The following is a 22564-nucleotide window of genomic DNA, read 5'->3' as shown; positions in this document are numbered from 1 at the left end:
AGTGGAAGGGGAAGCCCTGGGTCCTGCTAAGACTGAACCCCAGTGAACTAGTCTATGGGGGGAGGGCGGCAATGGGGGGAGGGTTGGGAGGGGAACACCCATAAGGAAGGGGAGGGGGGAGGGGGATGTTTGCCCGGAAACCGGGAAAGGGAATAACACTCGAAATGTATATAAGAAATACACAAGTTAATAAAAAAAAAACTCAAAATTGATACCCATAAAATTTTTTTTGTAATTTAACAATCAGATTTATATCAGTAAATTCTCACTCCACAAAACTTCCACGCAATAAACTAAGAGTCAATTGATATTGATATAAACTGCCCACCTAGCTAAGACAAATTATCCTATCATAATCCATCCCTTATAAGATATTCATAGCTACCTGTGGCTAATTAAAGCTACAAGGTGGTGGGTCATCCTTCTCCTCCATCTCCTCTTTTTCTCCTTCTCTTCCTCTCTCCCGCCTTTCAAAAATTCTGTCCCTGCTTTTCTTTTCCACCGCCCAAGAAAACTGCACTGTAAGGGGCCTCTTTATGGGTGGTTGTAGGGCTCGGGCACCTGGTGCTTCTCACAGTGATCTCTTGCCAAGCTAGATGCATGGGTTTGGGCAAGGGAGAGAGAACTCAGACAGGGAGGAGGGGACAGCTTCCACCGCCCCCTGCTGCTGGTTTTGCTACTTTCTGCCAATTCAGTTGCTCTGTTGGGCTGAGCCAGCAGGAGACTGACTAGCAGGGAAGGAGTGCAGGGGAGCTTAGGTCAGCTATTTCAGGAGAGCAGATCTCTTCCCCAAGCGGCAGTGTTATAGCTCTTATAACAGAAGTTCTCAGACGATGAAATAATTCCTGCACCCTTTAATTCTGAGCACGACACTTAAAGAGAGTTTTTGGGATGGGTCAGTGTCTGACAGCAGGTACTTCCTATTGGTTTCGCTTAAGAGCGTGGGAAGACCTCATCTATATATTCGGGGGCATGGTCCTGTTTCTATGACTGATCTCTCTTGAACCTACTTGACCTGTGGTCACATCTTTACCTGACTGGTCTGTCTCAAACCTCTCGACAGGGGTCTTTGGGGAGTGCAGCTATGTGAGGCCCTGATATTCTGGGAGACTAGGAATGCACCTGCTGTCCCTTTTAGGGTATGCCAGGGATTCGACCTATCTCAACCAGGAATCAGGGTACCTTTTACTGTCTGCCATTCCACAGGTGACCAACAACTTAAAGGACAAAAGAAATGTATAGAACATGAAAGTATAAAACGGCCTGGCTCCATAAATACAAAAATAGTCATATGCTGTCTAACTCCACATGCAGGCTTACATCTCTATAAGTCTGATGAGCAGTCTCAACTGCAGCCAAACGATTATAATATAAAGATCTAAAGCAGGTGTGCTGGATTAGAACTTACTTCAGCCCATGATGGTCACCCCGCAGAACTGCTGACACAATACAGTCACGTGCCAGAAATGAAGCATCATAAATCCGTAGGCAGACTCTTAACAGTGCACACTGCTTGCCCCAAGTTCAATTATATCCATAAGCAAAAAGTGTTAACCTGTCAGTTAAGATAACTCAACATCTTTGGTTTTCAAAGAAATATAACACTTCAAAAACAAAATTCATCAATTTGCATTAACAGGTCATACTCATGCCAAATGGAGTTTTATTAACAGCTGAACATCAAGACCCCAACTGTGTAGAGCAATCTTCAGAGAATTTGGACTGTGACGTGCTTAGATCAGGTTAGACGTCATCAATGTCTTCCTCATCATCTCCAATATCATCAAACTGGATTTCATCATCATCCCCAGGACCAAATGTGTGTGTTTCATTGACTTTAGCATGTTCTGGAAGTTCTCTATATGCCTCCAGACTCCCTGCTTCATCTGTATTATACTTTAAGATTACATCAGCCTTCTTATCTTGATAATTTCATAGACCAATCAATATAATGTCTGAGGTATTTATCCAAAATTTATTTCTCAACTTTCCTCTTATGTTTGCCTTCTTATACTATCAAAGCACATAGCTTCCAACTGTCCATTTTCCAGTATTTTGATCTCCTGAGCATACTCTTCCCCATCCCCTTTAAGCACCAACTCTCTTCTCTCTGATTCATTTTCATTTTTGCCTCTGTGCCTGTTTTTGCCTCCTTTGCCTTTATTCTTTGGCATGATGGAAATGACAATCACAGGAGTTGGGTGAGGAGTCCCTGCTGACAGTGATTGTGACTGATAGGATGGGTAACAGGAAGTATCTAACAGTGCAGATCTGAAGGGACCGTGTAGCTACACCGTAAGTATAGAAGATCCACAAGCAGCAAACAGTGTTCCAGAGTCCTGGCTTCTGATAGTTACAAAATAATATCTTGGTTTCTGGCCTGGTTCTCAGGAATGTGTAGTCTCCCAGTAGTGACAAAATGCAAAACACCTTTACCATTGCAGCCCAGTGAACAGTGAGACAACTCATTCTGTTTCTATTTTATGGGATAGTTTGAAGAGTATTGGTATCAGGTCTCTTGAAAATCTGATAGAATTCTGCACTAAAGCCATCTGGTCCTGGGCTTCTGTTGGTTGGGAGACCTTTAAAGACTCTGTATTTCCTTAGGGGTTATGGGACTGTTTAGATGATTTATCTGAGCCTGATTTAACTCTGGTACGCGGTATCTGTCTGGAAAACTGTCAATTTCCTCCAGATTTCTAGTTTTGGTGAGTACAGACTTTTGTAGTAGGATCCGATAATTTTCTGAATTTCCTCAAATTCTGTTATGTCTCCCTTTTCGTTTCTGGCTTTGTTAATTTGGATACTCTCTCTGTGCCCCATGGTTAGTCTGGCTAAGGATTTATCTATCTTGTTGATTTTCTCAAAGAACTAGCTCCTGGTTTTGTTGATTCTGTGTATAGTTCTTTTTGTTTCTACTTGGTTGATTTCAGCTCTGAGGATATTAGCCCAAGAGCTTAGAGTACCTAAGAAAAAATTCACAGATCATATGAAGTTCAAGAAGAAGCAAGACAAAAATGTAGATTTTTTTCAGTCCTTCTTAGAAGGGAGAACCGAATGCTCACGAGAGGAAATACGGGGACAAAGAGTGGAGCAGGGACTGAGGGAAAAGTCATCCAGAAACTGCCCCATATGAGGATCCATCCCATATGCAGCCACCAAAACCAGTCACTATTGCCCATGCCAAGAAGTACTTGCTGTCAGGAGCCAGATATGGGTATCTCCTGAGAGGCTCTGCCAGAGCCCTACTGATACAGATGAGGATGCTTGCAGAAAACCATTGGACTGAGCACAGAAACCAGAATGGAGGAGTTAGAGAAAAGACTTAAGGAGCTGAAGAGATTTGTAACTCCATAGGAAGAACAACAATATCAACCAATCAGACCCCTCCCAGAGCTCCTGGGGACTAAACACCAACCAGGGAGTACACATAGCTCCAGCTGCATACATACCAGTGATGCCATTCCCCAGCATCAATAGGAGGAAAAGCCCTTGGTCCTGTGAAGGCTCCTTTCCCCAGTGTAGGGGGATGCCAGGGTATTGGGGTGGGAGTGGGTAGGTAGGAGTGAGAGCATCTTCATAGAAGCAAGGGGAGAGGGAGGGGAAGGGGGTATGGGAGAAGGAAGAACGGGATAACATTTGAAATGTAAATACACAAAATCAAGAAAAATAAAATTTAAAAAAATGAATAAAAAAGAAGACACAAAATTAGAACACAATGTAGATCAGGAGTAGAAAATGTAAAATTAAAGTGTGATAAAAACATAATAGGACAGAAAAGTGTAAAATACTGATTCTTTACGGATAGTTAACATGATAGTGAAAAACAATGTGAAGCTGTCCAAAGTTTAAAGAGGTATGAGGCACTCCAACCCTCAGTTGAAGAAGGACACACCTAAACTGTAAAATGATTCATTAAAAATAAAGTGCCTATTTTCCTTCTATGTTTATAGTTATTTAGTGTTCATATGTTAACAAATATATATTATGTATCTATGAAAGTCTAAAATGTTTAATGTTAAAATAGATCTGTTTATTTTATCTAAAAACCAGATAAGTTTATTTTTTAAAACATCACACATTAGACAAGCCTAGATCATCAATGCCTGCATAACCCTGAGTTTTGTGCAAAGCAGGTGCAGAGTGGATGAGAGGACCTTAGTGGCACTGTTCTTCACCTCTATGGATAAGCAAATATGTAAGTCATGTATCACCATTTTCTGACTACGACTAGAAATACGACTTTTCAATTTTTTTAGATTACTAAAGTTTACCATAAAAAAAAAACTCTTACAAATTAAAAAACATCACAAAGTGGATATTAAGCAGCCAATAAATCTACATACTTCCATGACTTTTAAACATTTAGAATAGTCATTCTAAACTTCTGAAACTTCACATTGGATTTCTCAGTTTCACATATATATTTGCCTCCAAATAAAATTAAACATCTGTGACAGAGTTCTAACTGCAAAAATAACTAGTTTTATATACTCCTTCATGACTCAAAGCATCAATTAATGTGTGCATGCACAGTATCTCATGTTCCCCAGAGAAAGACAACATAACCCTAAATATGAGGGCTCCTCACCATGTTCTGTCCAAACAGACGTCTCGCTCTAATACAATCCATCCTAATGTATGAGGATGAAATGGGATCAATGTCACATTCTCCTCTATCCTACACAAGGTAAAGAGGTGAGAGATAAGTGCTTGATGCTGCACAAGCCAGCATACACTGATAAAATTTATATTGATACTTGAATGTTTCTACAGCTTTTATCTTAAAATTTAACTTTATTACTAAATGTTAGGGGTTGTGTTTAGAAAAACTAAGCTAAAATCTTCCCTATTCTGTGTTACCTCTTCAATATTTAAATCAAAGCATATAAAATATAATTTATTCACCCTGCCCTTCCTGGAACCTTTGGAGTTAATGAGTGTTATTCTCTAATGGCATACCTACTGATAAGTTGAACTTGTTCCTGTAAATAACTTCCACTCATGTTTGGGCAGGAATCTAATTAAACTAAGTGGTTCACACACAAAGAGGTAAATAAAAGGGTGGGCACTTCCTGGAAAAAGGGGTTTCAGTGGGAGAGGAAGGTGATGAGAGGAGGAAAGCAGGGGAAAAGAACTATAAAATCATAATATAAATATATGGCACTGTGAAACGACAAAAATGAATTTTGAAATATATATCATGTAATAATTCATTTAAATAAAATTTAGCACAAATGTAAATAGTATGAAGTTACACTGTTAAGGATAAGTTTCTTCTCACTGAAATATCTTGTATATGACAATTGTAATTTTTTAAAATTATCAGAATGTCTACAGAACACTTTCCTTAAAAGGGTTATTTTTCTTTTCTATATGATTATTGAATCTCCCTAGAAACATATTGCCATGTTAGCACTAAGAAATTGCCACTAATTAGGGAAAAAAATATAAACGACATAAAATCTTGCCCAACTAAAAAATAAAGAGATACAGAATAGCTTGTCAGCAAAGAATGTCTATCATAACTGCTGACATTTTGCAACAAAAATAAAAAAACACATAAAGATGTTAAGCTGTCAAAGAGTTTTATTAGAAGGATACATACTTTGAAATTACTATTATCATCATAAACTACAACTTGTTCTAGCCGCTCTTTCTTACCAACATGGTGGGCGACCGTTCTTTTTAAGGTAACTATAGGCATCTAATTATGAGTTTTTAGGTTGAATATAAAATAATAAAGGCTTGAATTTATAGATGCAACTGTAGATACTAGCAAGTAAAGAGGTTCTAGAATGAGTTGGAGTACAGGAAACTGATCAGGATATATTATATGGAAAATTTATTTTCAGGGAAAAATTATAAATATATTTAAAAATAAAAAGGAAAGTCTGTATTTTAAACTTAAAGATATTAGAAATGGTACTGCACAGGTTTCCAAGGTGTTTTTAATCATAAAATAATTATTTGAGGACAAGTATACAGCAAAGCTGCCTATAAATCCTGGAAATACATTTTTCATTAATGTTTGATAAGTAAGCTGCAACAGCTATCATTTGAAAACTACAAAGGGCATGTGTGCGCAGTGTTAGCAAATACTTCATATAAGATATATAATATTTGATTTTTTGTGAATTGACTCCAAGGGCTGTTTTTCTTAATTATAAAAATAAGGCTTTGTCAAGAAACACATAGACAAATATTCACATAAGTTGTAAAGAAATTTTAGTCTAGCAACATGGCTGCTCTACCAATAGATCACATCCAAATATATGATATGGCCAAAATGCAAACATGCCCTGGACTACAGTATGATCTGACTAGAATACAGACATGTTCTTAGTAAACACCTTTAATCCCTAACAATGAAAGTAAGGTTAGTTTGTAAAAGAAAGCAGCTATGTTTAAAAGTAACACATATTTGAGGAGCAGACAAGTGACAAAATCAAAGAAAGATTTGACAAAGTGAGTTTGAGATAGGATATGCCCAACTCACACAAGAACAACACAAGAAACAGAGGCTAATTAAGTGCTGAGAAGAGAGAGAGAGAGAGAGAGAGAGAGAGAGAGAGAGAGAGAGAGAGAAGAGAAGAGAAGAGAAGAGAAGAGAAGAGAAGAGAAGAGAGACAGAGACAGAAAGGAGGTGGTGTGTGGTGTGAGTATGGCAGTTTTAATGGAACAATGTTTTTTTCTTTTTTTTTCGGAGCTGGGGACCGAACCCAGGGCCTTGTGTTTGCTAGGCAAGCGCTCTACCACTGAGCTAAATCCCTAACCCCAATGGAACAATTTTAAGAAGACAGGTTACAGAGAAAATGAGCTAGACACAAGTGACGATCAAATGAGCCAGAGAAAGAGTAGGAGGCAGAAGATTAGAACATATTGCCAAAGCTAGTAAGAGGCGGGGCAGAATAATTCACTGAGAACCTGAGAGAAGCCAGATTCAATCAGTCATCTTGGAAGATTAGGTTTTACAGAGGATAGAAGCTTCCAGGCCTAGGTTTAGAGATATTTGCACCAAAGAAGGAAACACTCTGGGCACAGCTTAGATATGTACCTCATCTCTTTATTTGAGAAAATAAAAGTGAATTTTACATAAGTGATCATGATTGTATGTATACATATCTTTATGAAGTAGTTTTTAAGACTCAGACTAAGATGGGAAAGATCGTAGATATCTGGATGACATTTGAAGCTGAGCTGAGTTTGACAATAGAATGGGGATTGGGTAGATGTTATCCAGGACGTATTGTTATCTGTAACCAATTCATTCAAGATGATCTGATTCACTTATCAATGAAGAAGTCAGATAGGAAGGTACAGGTCAATGCCACAACACATTGGAAGTATTCCCTTCAAAAATCAATTAACTAATACAAGTATCATTATTTACATTCATTTAGCAATATCAACTCAAGAATGGAAACTAGAATTTAGAAAAGATTTTCGGGAAGTCCCACACCGGCGGATCCCGGACCGCAGCAGCTCTCTGCTCCCAAACCCCGTGGGAGAGAGACCTCACCGCCTGATCAGGTGGGCACTCCTGAGGCTGCAGAGCGGAGGAGACCACCAACACTGCCCACCCCTGCCCACATCCCTGGCCCAAGAGGCAACTGTATAAGGCCTCTGGGTTCCCGTAGGGGAGGGCCCGGGAGCGGCAGGACCCCTGCGCCTGAGACACTGCCGGAACCTGAAGGAAACAGACCGGATAAACAGTTCTCTGCACCCAAATCCCGAGGGAGGGAGAGCTGAACCTTCAGAGAGGCGGACACGCCTGGGAAACCAGAAGAGACTGCACTCTGTGCACATCCAGGCGCCAGAGGAAAACACCAAACGCCATCTGGAACCCTGGTGCACGGAGGCTCCCGGAAAGAGCGGCGCAGATCTTCCCGGTTGCTGCCACAGCGGAGAGGACTTAGGCAGTACCCCACGAGCAAACTTGAGCCTTGGAACCACAGGTAGGACCAACTTTTCCCCTGCAAGAAAGCTGCCTGGTGAACTCAAGACACAGGCCCACAGGAACAGCTGAAGACCTGTAGAGAGGAAAAACTACACGCCCGAAAGCAGAACACTCTGTCCCCATAACTGGCTGAAAGAAAACAGGAATACAGGTCTAGAGCACTCCTGACAGACAGGTTATAGGACAGTCTAGCCACAGTCAGAAATAGCAGAACAAAGTAACACTAGAGATAAACTGATGGCGAGAGGCAAGCACAGGAACCCAAGCAACAGAAACCAAGACTACATGGCATCATCAGAGCCCAATTCTCCCACCAAAGCAAACACGGAATATCCAAACACACCAGAAAAGCAAGACCTAGTTTCAAAATCATATTTGATCATGATGCTGGAGGACTTCAAGAAAGACATAAAGAACTCCCTTAGAGAACAAGTAGAAGCCTACAGAGAGGAATCGCAAAAATCCCTGAAAGAATTCCAGGAAAACACAATCAAACAGTTGAAGGAATTAAAAATGGAAATAGAAGCAATCAAGAAAGAACACATGGAAACAACCCTGGACATAGAAAATCAAAAGAAAAGACAAGGAGCTGTAGATACAAGCTTCACCAACAGAATTCAAGAGATGGAAGTGAGAATCTCGGGAGCAGAAGATTCCATAGAAATCATTGACTCAACTGTCAAAGATAATGTAAAGCGGAAAAAGCTACTGGTCCAAAACATACAGGAAATCCAGGACTCAATGAGAAGATCAAACCTAAGGATAATAGGTATAGAAGAGAGTGAAGACTCCCAGCTCAAAGGACCAGAAAATATCTTCAACAAAATCATAGAAGAAAACTTCCCTAACCTAAAAAAAGAGATACCCATAGGCATACAAGAAGCCTACAGAACTCCAAATAGATTGGACCAGAAAAGAAACACCTCCCGTCACATAATTGTCAAAACACCAAACGCACAAAATAAAGAAAGAATATTAAAAGCAGTAAGGGAAAAAGGTCAAGTAACATATAAAGGGAGACCTATCAGAATCACACCAGACTTTTCGCCAGAAACTATGAAGGCCAGAAGATCCTGGACAGATGTCATACAGACCCTAAGAGAACACAAATGTCAGCCCAGGTTACTGTATTCTGCAAAACTCTCAATTAACATAGATGGAGAAACCAAGATATTCCATGACAAAACCAAATTTACACAATATCTTTCTACAAATCCAGCACTACAAAGGATAATAAAGGGTAAAGCCCAACATAAGGAGGCAAGCTATACCCTAGAAGCAAGAAACTAATCATCTTGGCAACAAAACAAAGAGAATGAAAGCACACAATCATAACCTCACTTCCAAATATGAATATAACAGGAAGCAATAATCACTATTGCTTAATATCTCTCAACATCAATGGCCTCAACTCCCCAATAAAAAGACATAGATTAACAAACTGGATACGCAACGAGGACCCTGCATTCTGCTGCCTACAGGAAACACACCTCAGAGACAAAGACAGACATTACCTCAGAGTGAAAGGCTGGAAAACAATTTTCCAAGCAAATGGTCAGAAGAAGAAAGCTGGAGTAGCCATTCTAATATCAAATAAAATCAATTTTCAACTAAAAGTCATCAAAAAAGATAAGGAAGGACACTTCATATTCATCAAAGGAAAAATCCACCAAGATGAAGTCTCAATCCTAAATATCTATGCCCCAAATACAAGCGCACCTACATATGTAAAAGAAACCTTACTAAAGCTCAAAACACACATTGCACCTCACACAATAATAGTGGGAGATTTCAACACCCCACTCTCATCAATGGACAGATCATGGAAACAGAAATTAAACAGAGATGTAGACAGACTAAGAGAAGTCATGAGCCAAATGGACTTAACGGATATTTATAGAACATTCTATCCTAAAGCAAAAGGATATACCTTCTTCTCAGCTCCTCATGGTACTTTCTCCAAAATTGACCATATAATTGGTCAAAAAACGGGCCTCAACAGGTACAGAAAGATAGAAATAATCCCATGCGTGCTATAGGACCACCACGGCCTAAAACTGGTCTTCAATAACAATAAGGGAAGAATGCCCACATATACGTGGAAATTGAACAATGCTCTACTCAATGATAACCTGGTCAAGGAAGAAATAAAGAAAGAAATTAAAAACTTTTTAGAATTTAATGAAAATGAAGGTACAACATACCCAAACTTATGGGACACAATGAAAGCTGTGCTAAGAGGAAAACTCATAGCGCTGAGTGCCTGCAGAAAGAAACAGGAAAGAGCATATGCCAGCAGCTTGACAGCACACCTAAAAGCTCTAGAACAAAAAGAAGCAAATACACCCAGGAGGAGTAGAAGGCAGGAAATAATCAAACTCAGAGCTGAAATCAACCAAGTAGAAACAAAAAGGACCATAGAAAGAATCAACAGAACCAAAAGTTGGTTCTTTGAGAAAATCAACAAGATAGATAAACCCTTAGCCAGACTAACGAGAGGACACAGAGAGTGCGTCCAAATTAAAAAAATCAGAAATGAAAAGGGAGACATAACTACAGATTCAGAGGAAATTCAAAAAATCATCAGATCTTACTATAAAAACCTATATTCAACAAAACTTGAAAATCTTCAGGAAATGGACAATTTCCTAGACAGATACCAGGTATCGAAGTTAAATCAGGAACAGATAAACCAGTTAAACAACCCCATAACTCCTAAGGAAATAGAAGCAGTCATTAAAGGTCTCCCAACCAAAAAGAGCCCAGGTCCAGACGGGTTTAGTGCAGAATTCTATCAAAACTTCATAGAAGACCTTATACCAATATTATCCAAACTATTCCACAAAATTGAAACAGATGGAGCCCTACCGAATTCCTTCTATGAAGCCACAATTACTCTTATACCTAAACCACACAAAGACCCAACAAAGAAAGAGAACTTCAGACCAATTTCCCTTATGAATATCGACGCAAAAATACTCAATAAAATTCTGGCAAACCGAATTCAAGAGCACATCAAAACAATCATCCACCATGATCAAGTAGGCTTCATCCCAGGCATGCAGGTTTAATATAAGGAAAACCATCAACGTGATCCATCATATAAACAAACTGAAAGAACAGAACCACATGATCATTTCATTAGATGCTGAGAAAGCATTTGACAAAATTCAACACCCCTTCATGATAAAAGTCCTGGAAAGAATAGGTATTCAAGGCCCATACCTAAACATAGTAAAAGCCATATACAGCAAACCAGTTGCTAACATTAAACTAAATGGAGAGAAACTTGAAGCAATCCCACTAAAATCAGGGACTAGACAAGGCTGCCCACTCTCTCCCTACTTATTCAATATAGTTCTTGAAGTTCTAGCCAGAGCAATCAGACAACAAAAGGAGATCAAGGGGATACAGATCGGAAAAGAAGAGGTCAAAATATCACTATTTGCAGACGACATGATAGTATATTTAAGTGATCCCAAAAGTTCCACCAGAGAACTACTAAAGCTGATAAACAACTTCAGCAAAGTGGCTGGGTATAAAATTAACTCAAATAAATCAGTTGCCTTCCTCTATACAAAAGAGAAACAAGCCGAGAAAGAAATTAGGGAAATGACACCCTTCATAATAGACCCAAATAATATAAAGTACCTCGGTGTGACTTTAACCAAGCAAGTAAAAGATCTGTACAATAAGAACTTCAAGACACTGAGGAAAGAAATTGAAGAAGACCTCAGAAGATGGAAAGATCTCCCATGCTCATGGATTGGCAGGATTAATATAGTAAAAATGGCCATTTTACCAAAAGCAATCTACAGATTCAATGCAATCCCCATCAAAATACCAATCCAATTCTTCAAAGAGTTAGACAGAACAATTTGCAAATTCATCTGGAATAACAAAAAACCCAGGATAGCTAAAGCTATCCTCAACAATAAGAGGACTTCAGGGGGAATCACTATCCCTGAACTCAAGCAGTATTACAGAGCAATAGTGATAAAAACTGCATGGTATTGGTACAGAGACAGACAGATAGACCAATGGAATAGAATTGAAGACCCAGAAATGAACCCACACACCTATGGTCACTTGATTTTTGACAAAGGAGCCAAAACCATCCAATGGAAAAAAGATAGCATTTTCACCAAATTGTGCTGGTTCAACTGGAGGTCAACATGTAGAAGAATGCAGATCGATCCATGCTTATCACCCTGTACAAAGCTTAAGTCCAAGTGGATCAAGGACCTCCACATCAAACCAGACACACTCAAACTAATAGAAGAAAAACTAGGGAAGCATCTGGAACACATGGGCACTGGAAAAAATTTCCTGAACAAAACACCAATGGCTTATGCTCTAAGATCAAGAATCGACAAATGGGATCTCATAAAACTGCAAAGCTTCTGTAAGGCAAAGGACACTGTGGTTAGGACAAAACGGCAACCAACAGATTGGGAAAAGATCTTTACCAATCCTATAACAGATAGAGGCCTTATATCCAAAATATACAAAGAACTCAAGAAGTTAGACCGCAGGGAAACAAATAACCCTATTAAAAAATGGGGTTCAGAGCTAAACAAAGAATTCACAGCTGAGGAATGCCGAATGGCTGAGAAACACCTAAAGAAATGTTCAACATCTTTAGTCATAAGGGAAATGCAAATCAAAACAACCCTGAGATTTCACCTCACACCAGTGAGAATGGCTAAGATCAAAAACTCAGGTGACAGCAGATGCTGGCGAGGATGTGGAGAAAGAGGAACACTCCTCCATTGTTGGTGGGATTGCAGACTGGTACAACCATTCTGGAAATCAGTCTGGAGGTTCCTCAGAAAATTGGACATTGAACTGCCTGAGGACCCAGCCATACCTCTCTTGGGCATATACCCAAAAGATGCCTCAACATATAAAAGAGACACGTGCTCCACTATGTTCATCGCAGCCTTATTTATAATAGCCAGAAACTGGAAAGAACCCAGATGCCCTTCAACAGAGGAATGGATACAGAAAATGTGGCACATCTACACAATGGAATATTACTCAGCTATCAAAAACAACGAGTTTATGAAATTCGTAGGCAAATGGTTGGAACTGGAAAATATCATCCTGAGTGAGCTAACCCACTCACAGAAAGACATACATGGTATGCACTCATTGATAAGTGGCTATTAGCCCAAATGCTTGAATTACCCTAGATGCCTAGTACAAATGAAACTCAAGACGGATGATCAAAATGTGAATGCTTCACTCCTTCTTTAAATGAGGAAAAAGAATACCCTTGGCAGGGAAGGGAGAGGCAAAGATTAAAACAGAGACTGAAGGAACACCCATTCAGAGCCTGCCCCACAGGTGGCCCATACATATACAGCCACCCAATTAGACAAGATGGATGAAGCAATGAAGTGCAGACTGACAGGAGCCGGATGTAGATCGCTCCTGAGAGACACAGCCAGAATACAGCAAATACAGAGGCGAATGCCAGCAGCAAACCACTGAACTGAGAATAGGTCCCCCGTTGAAGGAATCAGAGAAAGAACTGGAAGAGCTTGAAGGTGCTCGAGACCCCAAAAGTACAACAATGTCAAGCAACCAGAGCTTCCAGGGACTAAGCCACTACCTAAAGACTATACATGGACTGACCCTGGACTCTGTCCCCATAGGTAGCAATGAATATCCTAGTAAGAGCACCAGTGGAAGGGGAAGCCCTGGGTCCTGCTAAGACTGAACCCCCAGTGAACTAGACTATGCAGGGAGGGTGGCAATGGGGGAGTTTTGGGAGGGGAACACCCATAAGGAATGGGAGGGGGGAGGGTGATGTTTGTCCGGAAACCGGGAATGGGAATAACACTTGAAATGTATATAAGAAATACTCAAGTTAATAAAAAAAAAAAAGAAAAGATTTTCTTTACAAAGAATAATATATAATTTCTGTTCTAGGGCTCCATAATTGGAACAAGTATAATTATGGTAAAGAAAACTACCATTTGAGCAAGGGTCAGCAGGCACACTGAAGCAGAGTCATGTACCACACGAACACAGCAAGTATCACAAGTATTCTCAAAGACGTACCTGGATGTGGCTTTGAGTGATTTAAGCTAATCATTTGTGATGTTCCCCACATCCAACCTATTCTTTTTTTTAAGTAAAGTTATTTTATTGGATTTTTTATTTATATTTCAAATGTTACGCCTTTTCCCCCACCCAACCACCCATCCCCTTCTGCCTCCCAGCCCTGGCATTCCGCTCTACTGGGGGGGGGGGGGCTAGCCTTGGCAGACCCAAGGGCTTCTCCTCTCTTTGGTGACCAACAAGGCCATCCTCTGCTACATAAGCAGCTGGAGCCATGGGTCTGCCCATGTGCACGCTTTGGATGGTGTTTAGTCCCTGGGAGCTCTGGCTGATTGGTAGTGTTGCTCTTATGGTGTTGCAACCCCTTCAGCTCCTTCAATCTTTTCTCTAACTCCTCCAATAGGTACCCCTTTCTCTCAGTTCAATGATTGGCTGTGAACATTATTCTTTTTTTTTTCATCTTTATTAACTTGAGTACTTCTTGTTTATATTTCAATTGTTATTTCCCTTCTCGGTTTCCGGGCCAACATCCTCCTAATCCCTACCCCTCCCCTTCTCTATAGGTGTTCCCCTCCCCATCCTCCCCCCATTACCGCCCTCTCCCCAACAATCGCATTCACTGGGGGTTCAGTCTTGGCAAGACCAAGGGCTTCCCCTTCCACTGGTGCTCTTACTAGGCTATTCATTGCTACTTATGCAGTTGGAGTCCAGGGTCAGTCCATGTATAGTCTTTGGGTAGTGGCTTAGTCCCTGGAAGCTCTGGTTGGTTGGCATTGTTGTTAACATTAAGAATAATGTTCACACAGCCAATGCTGGCGAGGATGTGGAGAAAGAGGAACACTCCTCCATTGTGGGTGGGATTGCAGACTGGTACAACCATTCTGGAAAACAGTCTGGAGGTTCCTCAGAAAATTGGACATTGAACTACCTGAGGACCCAGCTACAACTCTCTTGGGCATACACCCAAAAGATGCTCCAACATATAACAAGACACATGCTCCACTATGTTCATAGCACCCTTATTTATAATAGCCAGATGCTGGAAAGAACCCAGATGCCCTTCAACAGAGGAATGGATACAGAAAATGTGGCACATCTACACAATGGAATATTACTCAGCTATCAAAAACAATGACTTTATGAAATTCATAGGCAAATGGATGGAACTGGAAAATATCATCCTGAGTGAGGTAACCCAATCACAGAAAAACACACATGGTATGCACTCATTGATAAGTGGCTATTAGCCCAAATGCTTGAATTGCCCTAGATGCACAGAACACATGAAACTCAAGATGGATGATCAAAATGCGAATGCTTCGCTCCTTCTTTAAAAGGGGAACAAGAATACCCTTGGGAGGGAATAGGGAGGCAAAGATTAAAACAGAGGCAGAAGGAACACCCATTCAGAGCCTGCCCCACATGTGGCTCATACATATACAGCCACCCAATTAGACAAGATGGATAAAGCAAAGAAGTGCAGGCCGACAGGAGCCGGATGTAGATCGCTCCTGAGAGACACAGCCAGAATACAGCAAATACAGAGGCGAATGCCAGCAGCAAACCACTGAACTGAGAACAGGACCCCCGTTGAAGGAATCAGAGAAAGAACTGGAAGAGCTTGAAGGGGCTCGAGACCCCATATGTACAACAATGCTAAGCAACCAGAGCTTCCAGGGACTAAGCCACTACCTAAAGACTATACATGGACTGACCCTGGACTCTGACCTCATAGGTAGCAATGAATATCCTAGTAAGAGCACCAGTGGAAGGGGAAGCCCTGGGTCCTGCTAAGACTGAACCCCCAGTGAACGTGATTGTTGGGGGGAGGGCGGCAATGGGGGGAGGGTTGGGAGGGAAACACCCATATAGAAGGGGAGGGGAAGGGGTTAGGGGGATGTTGGCCCGGAAACCGGGAAAGGGAATAACAATCAAAATGTAAATAAGAATTACTCAAGTTAATAAAGAAAAAAAAGAATAATATTCACAACAAAAACTTCCATATGAATGTTGATTTGTGTGTGTGTGTGTCTGTGTTTCTGTGTGTGTGTGTGTGTCTGTGTGTCTGTGTGTGTATGTGCGTGTGTGTCTGTGTGTGTGTGCGTGTGTGTCTCTGTGTGTGTGTGTGTGTGTGTGTGTGTGTGTGTGTTGTCAAATATCTTTGTCAATTGTTTTTCACCTGATGAATCTTTCACAGAACCTAGAGCTCACCAATTAGGTGTGGCTGAATGAAAAATGACCTACATATCTCTGTCCTTTAAGTCAGTACTTAGATGATAGAGGTCTTTTGCTATTTTCAGTTTTTACAGGAGTTCTGCAGATCCAGCCATCTCCCTAACCTATTACACTTTGACTTTTAATAACATGCAATGTGAAAACCATTCAGAATGTCTTTCTAGTAGACTTTATTAGTCTCATGGTTCCTTACTACTTAGCATGAGCACATAATTACTCTTTTGTTGAAATGCAGTAAATCCTAATAATTGAATATAGTTTTCCCATGTTATAAAGCTCCAACCTTTTTGTATTTTATAATCAGACAGATACACAAATACATGTGATACAGGTGCATGCACACTCATATACCGACTGGAGTATCAATCATTCAGCCCCAGAGCTGACTATCAAGAATACCTGTCCCAAATGCTGAGGATGGAGCACAGTTGCAGAGTACTTGCCTGGCCCGTACTCGGCATTGGACTGGATCTTAAGCACTTCAAGAAAATAAAAAGAGCTTCTTGAATGTATGTGAATAAGAATATACAAGTCAATACACTGACTTACCTGATGTGTAAATTTGATTTAGAAAAGGAAAGTGAGCTGATACAGAAAATACCCTCCAACTGGAGAATTTTCATTTAACAAACAGGTCAAAAGAACATCTTGAGCAAGAACCTAACTTTCCACCAGCCTTTACTTTCCTCAATTTTAAAGGAAGAAACCTGGGCCTGACAAGAATCCCTTCATATCATTTCAATCTGTGCCTATCCTATAGATAAGATCCTGGATCTTAAGCACTTCAAGAAAATAAAAAGAGCTTCTTGAATGTATATGAATAAGAATATACAAGTCAATACACTGACTTACCTGATGTGTAAATTTGATTTAGAAAAGGAAAGTGAGCTGATACAGAAAATACCCTCCAACTGGAGAATTTTCATTTAACAAACAGGTCAAAAGAACATCTTGAGCAAGAACCTAACTTTCCACCAGCCTTTACTTTCCTCAATTTTAAAGGAAGAAACCTGGGCCTGACAAGAATCCCTTCATATCATTTCAATCTGTGCCTATCCTATAGACAGATGCCTTAGATGATTCCTACCAAATATATATTCTAGCTTGGAAAGTAGGCCTAATGTGCAGATTGAAAGACAGTTGTACATGAGAAATGCTAAAATGTCATTAAGGTAATGTAATATGAAAATTCATATTATATTTAAATAGCAAAACATATGGAGAATGTAAAGGCATATTTCAATAGGTATGATAGACAAAAAGCAGATTTCCCATTCTCATGACCTGCGTGACACCAAGTTATGTCCAGAAAGATACAGCTTCATTACTCCAAGAGATACTTTTTGGAATGAGTATCAGGACCAAACCATGTGGTCCTTTGATGATATTTCGAGTTCTGTATCTGTAAGACCAGGAATGGCATGCTGTATCTACCAGCACAAAAGGCAGACTACTCTCAGAAATATAGTTCTAAGTGATTTGAGAGAAACATGAGACACATGTCAGAAAGAATGGGTCAGAAATTAAGGTCTTTTCCTTAAAAGAGCTTTGGGTCAAATTATCGAAAAAATGGACCTACCATCATTAACAAATGAATGTCTTTCCTCTGGAACACTTCAGATCTGGGGGAGCCAAACCCTATATCCACACATCTGGTACACCTCATCTTTGCTTTGTCAGATGACCAGGGAGAAGTCTAAAGGCAGAAGGCTACAGGAACAACTACTCAAGGCTGGTATGGTCTGAAAACAGCACAACCCTCCAGGCCTCCATCTGGTAGCTGGAATCCAGCAGCCCAGGTGTCACAGAGGGACCGTCACTGATCTGCTGGTCCACCTCCTTAAAGGCTTTACCGGACTATTAAGGGGCTTGACTTTCCACAAAATAGATAATATTCAAGGCACATCAGAGCAGTGTGGAGACTTGAAGGTACATTAACTTGAAATATCTGAAATTACTTGGCTTCTGCCTCTGAGGCTTTTTGAGGCCAGACAAAGGTTAAGCATCAGCTTCTTGTTGCAGAATAATGCATCTGCTCTAGGGCACAGGCGGGTTATCACCTGTGAAATCCGCTCAGGTCCCTACAAGGAAGCCTGCTGTTTAGAAAGCACTCATGCCAGAAATGAGTTCTACCATATGGACTAAAACACACTTAAGAGACAATTTTCATCAGAAAACTAACTAGAGCAGACTTCACATCCTGTACCTCTTTATAGCTCAGACACTGAATTTCCAACAACCATTTATAAGTGAGTGGCTAGGTCACTAGAATGCTTTCCTGCCTGGTTTTGTATTGCTGCTGAGTTTCTTCCATTTATCTCACAAAAGATACACATAGCCCATGTACACCGAATCTAAACTCTACAGTGCTGTTTAGAAAGCTGACATCATCTTGGATGAGCACTTTGAAGACATCCACACCCAGGGTTCACAGACACCTCCTGAATGATAGGGACGGTGATCTGAGGATGCTCCTTTAGATTCTAGGAAAGCAAATAAAGGCAAATTGCACCTTAAGTAATCTGTAGGATTGTCCATGAGACAGGCTGATAGTGGGAAATGGAGAATGCCACAGCCCTACTCTAGAGTAGACACGGGATCAGGAGACTATGTTCCCACTTTGCCCTGCACTATCTAAAGCACTTGAAAAAGTTCTATTGATCTCTGGTTGTCAGTTCATCTATAAGATGAGCATTACCTACCGAGTGTCTCTCTCTCTCAGAAATATTCAGTTCAAAACTGAAAGCATGCCTGCAGCAACGATTCTTAGATGGTATGATTAGCTATATGATTTTCTAGGCTTGAATTCATCTCTTTCACTTGGGCTTCTAGAGGATTGATTGCTGTCATTCATGTGCTCGTTCACAAGTTACAGATGTGAATTCCAAGGCTGTGCTTTACTGCTTTCGTAAAGCATACCAAAGACCCAACATATGCCACATTCTAGGGGCTATAATCTTACTAAAGTGAACAAAAGCAGGTTAATGGTTTCACAAGGCATTTAAAACTAGATCCTTTTAGTTTGTCAAGCATTTGCATTTGCATTTTAGTTTAACCTCTGAGAGATGCATATCGACCATACATAAAATGCCCAATACATCAAAGTGTTATTTTACATAGCAGAACCTGAATTCATTGATTTAAAGTTGTTATTTATTCATTCGATAAATTATTATTTATTATTGCAGGGTCTCATGTAGCCCAGGGTGACTTTGAATTTGCTCTGTAACAAAGGATGACACTGAACTTCTGATTCTCCTGCCTCTATCTTCCAGCTGCTAGAGTTTTAGGCATTAACCTAGGGCTTCATCCATGCTAGGTCAGAACTCTTCCAACTGAGCCATTCCTTGCCTGTCACTTTTATTTGAATACATATTATTTTGCCTATCCTGTATCTGACTGTCAATATATGTAATTAATGATTATCATTAAGAATCATCTGAGTAATAAAATAAGGCTGACCCTCCCAGCACCTGCTCTGTTCTGTCTCTGAAACACTTTCTGCAGCAGGAGAACATTCACTTATAGCTCATTACACACACAATGGTCACACATTTGTGTCTGCAGCCATGTGGAATGTTTTTATCACTATACGAGTGGATAATGTAGCAAAGAGGAGCTAAATGAACAGAGAAACTGGAGGCACCTTTTGCAATTATGCAAAGGTAGTTTAAAAATCATATGGTTGAGGCAGGAGAAAATTTGGAGGCCTAGCAGAACTTTCTCAACACAAAGTCAAATGCTACTGCACAGCTGGGCACACCTCACGGAAACAAGGAAATCTCGCCAGGAGAGCCAATTGGACTGTTAGCCAGCAACCTGAAATCCTCTGATACCTTGACTAAATATGTATCACTTGAGCCCATTGTTATAAAACAAGTATTCTGAGACACGCAATTCATTTTTCCCACTTGAAGACTAATTCAGGGCTAGGGAGTCAGCACAGAATTTAAAGTGCATTCTGATGATGTGCAACATGGACTGGTGTCAGATCCCCAGAAACCCATGTAAATGCCAAGTGGCCACCTAGAATTGCAGCCTTGAAAGGCAGAGAAAGGAGAACCTTGATGTATGCTAGCTAGCAAGAATAACCTATCTGTGAGCTTTGTGTTTGACTGAGAGACATTGACTCCATGAATAAGGTGGAAAGAACAATCAAAGAGAATTCCTGATACCAATGCTGGATTTCCACAAGCTCTCACACAAACTATCATGTCCCTACCTATGTGTATATGTACACATGCACATGCAATAATGAGCACTTTACACACACACAAACATACATACACACACACACACACACACACACACACACACACAGAAAATGTTTTTTCTTAAAAAAAAAAAGACCAATTCAGCAAGGGCAATTTGAAAGTGCACAACATGGATAATAAAAGGTAAACAAAACAGATCCTCATTACAAAACTTACAAAGCTCCTCCTTAACTTACAATCTAGATGTATTCTAGTAAATCCGTGTTGATCTAAAGACATCAAAAATAGAAAAAGGTACAGTGTGCTCAACCTAAGTGCCAAACATCTCTTAGCAACAGCACACTGTACAATAGCAGTTGTTTAACTACGAACTCTTGTCCTGGATGAGGTGACAGCTCCATGCTTCTGGGATATATCAAAAAAATCTTCCTGGTCTGCTGAATCATTAGGCCAGGAAAAGAGCAAAACTCTAAATCTGAGGTAAATTTTCAAATGAATTCTTGTTGCTTTCCTACCACAGTAAAGGTGAAAAAAATCATCAAGTTTACTCTTCATAAGCCCAGTAGCATCTACAACTAATATATGCTGGATCATATCATTCCTAAGATTCCTGTACATGACACAGGTCTAATATTACTATATGTCATGAAGAGCAAGGTCAAGAAACTTTAAATAAAACATTTATTAAGACTGAATGAATTAATTTTGGCTATTTCAGTATTTCTGAATAATAGTTCTTTCTTTTCCAATGCTAAAACAAATGGACTAAAATATTAGGAGAAATAATGCATAGAAAATTTTTGGTGTGTGACAGTAATGATAGCTGGTGCTTAAGAAGTTCTATATTCTACAGGTTATGAATTTCAACACTTAACCACTTCTCACCCTACACACACACACACACACACACACACACACACACACACACACACAAGCAGACTATATACTATAATACAAGCATTTTATCTCTAGATAAATCTGGTTCCTAAAAAAATGGGCCCTAAGACAATTTCTTTTATGAAATAAATAAACAAGCAGAAAGTTTTGAGTCCATCTGAAAAGAACAAGTTTAACTATTCAGGCCAAAGTCATGTGATTGGATGGCAGCAATGCTGAGAGTTCCTTCTGGACTCACTGCTGCTCCACCTAAAGACAGAAAATTCCCTAATTTTCCGTTCTGGAGACAACACCTTGTGAGGTTGCCTTATCCTGTCAGTATTGGGTACTTTACTCTTGTCTGTTTGTAAAGGTACAGTTTGCACTCTTTCCTGATTTTAGATTGATCTAGGTCTTTTCTGCAAACCATCACATATTATTTCACTCCTTGGGGCTTTGCCTTGTTCACCTTGTGGCATTCCTGAGCACCTTGAACAAGAGACAGTCATTGTTTTCAAATGCTTCAGAGAAAACAAACTCGGCCAGAAATAAACCACTAAACACAGTTGACAATACCTTCTTTTTTCATTTGTTCTTTAAGCATTGAAGCCCAATATGCATTCCATCAGGTGGTTAATAATCAGCTCATTCTCTCTGTGAGCTAATTAATAATCCATTAATTTGAAGCTCTTTAAATGTTTGGTAATGGTTATACTTCATTTGCTCAACAAGGCTTCAATCTATGGACTAGTCTTTAGTAGATCCCATAATGAAGACAAGAGGAGTTGACAGGAAGATGGGTGCCTTCCTACTCCAAGTGAACACTGCAGCACAGGACAGCAGAACTCTTACAGCATGTTTGGAGACTGCACCTGAGTAGAAGTCACAATGAGAATGCTGTAATAAGTGTTGCAGGCAGTCAGAGCATGGGGCTTGCAGGGGGTGGAAATGAAATGGAAGGTTTAACAATGGAGGAGGAACCTGAAAGGGAGTGTGAAAGATCTGAATACTCTCTCAGCCCTCCGAACTCATTTTCAAATCATTACCCACAGTAATGAGTGAGGTGCCCTTAGAGAGCAGCAAGGAATTGAGCGGGGCTTGATTGTTCAAAAGCAGCCCTCCTCGTGCAGCCCCTGTTCCAGACCCATCAGAACGACAGCGCACACAATACTCTCCGTTGCCGAGATACAAGCACTTTTATTCCCTTCTC

At 40.2% G+C, this 22564-nt stretch overlaps 1 pseudogene; it reads right to left on the bottom strand.

The window, feature by feature from the left end:
• Window positions 1–1743: 1743 nt before the first annotated feature.
• Eif1a-ps3 (eukaryotic translation initiation factor 1A, pseudogene 1) overlaps window positions 1744–22564 on the bottom strand; it is a 57937-nt pseudogene continuing 37116 nt past the window's right edge.

This window comes from Rattus norvegicus, chromosome 11, assembly GCF_036323735.1.
Source record: "Rattus norvegicus strain BN/NHsdMcwi chromosome 11, GRCr8, whole genome shotgun sequence".
Taxonomy (NCBI): domain Eukaryota; kingdom Metazoa; phylum Chordata; class Mammalia; order Rodentia; family Muridae; genus Rattus; species Rattus norvegicus.
The sequence above is the reverse complement of the archived record's forward strand: the minus strand, read 5'-3'. Positions and strand labels throughout refer to the sequence as shown.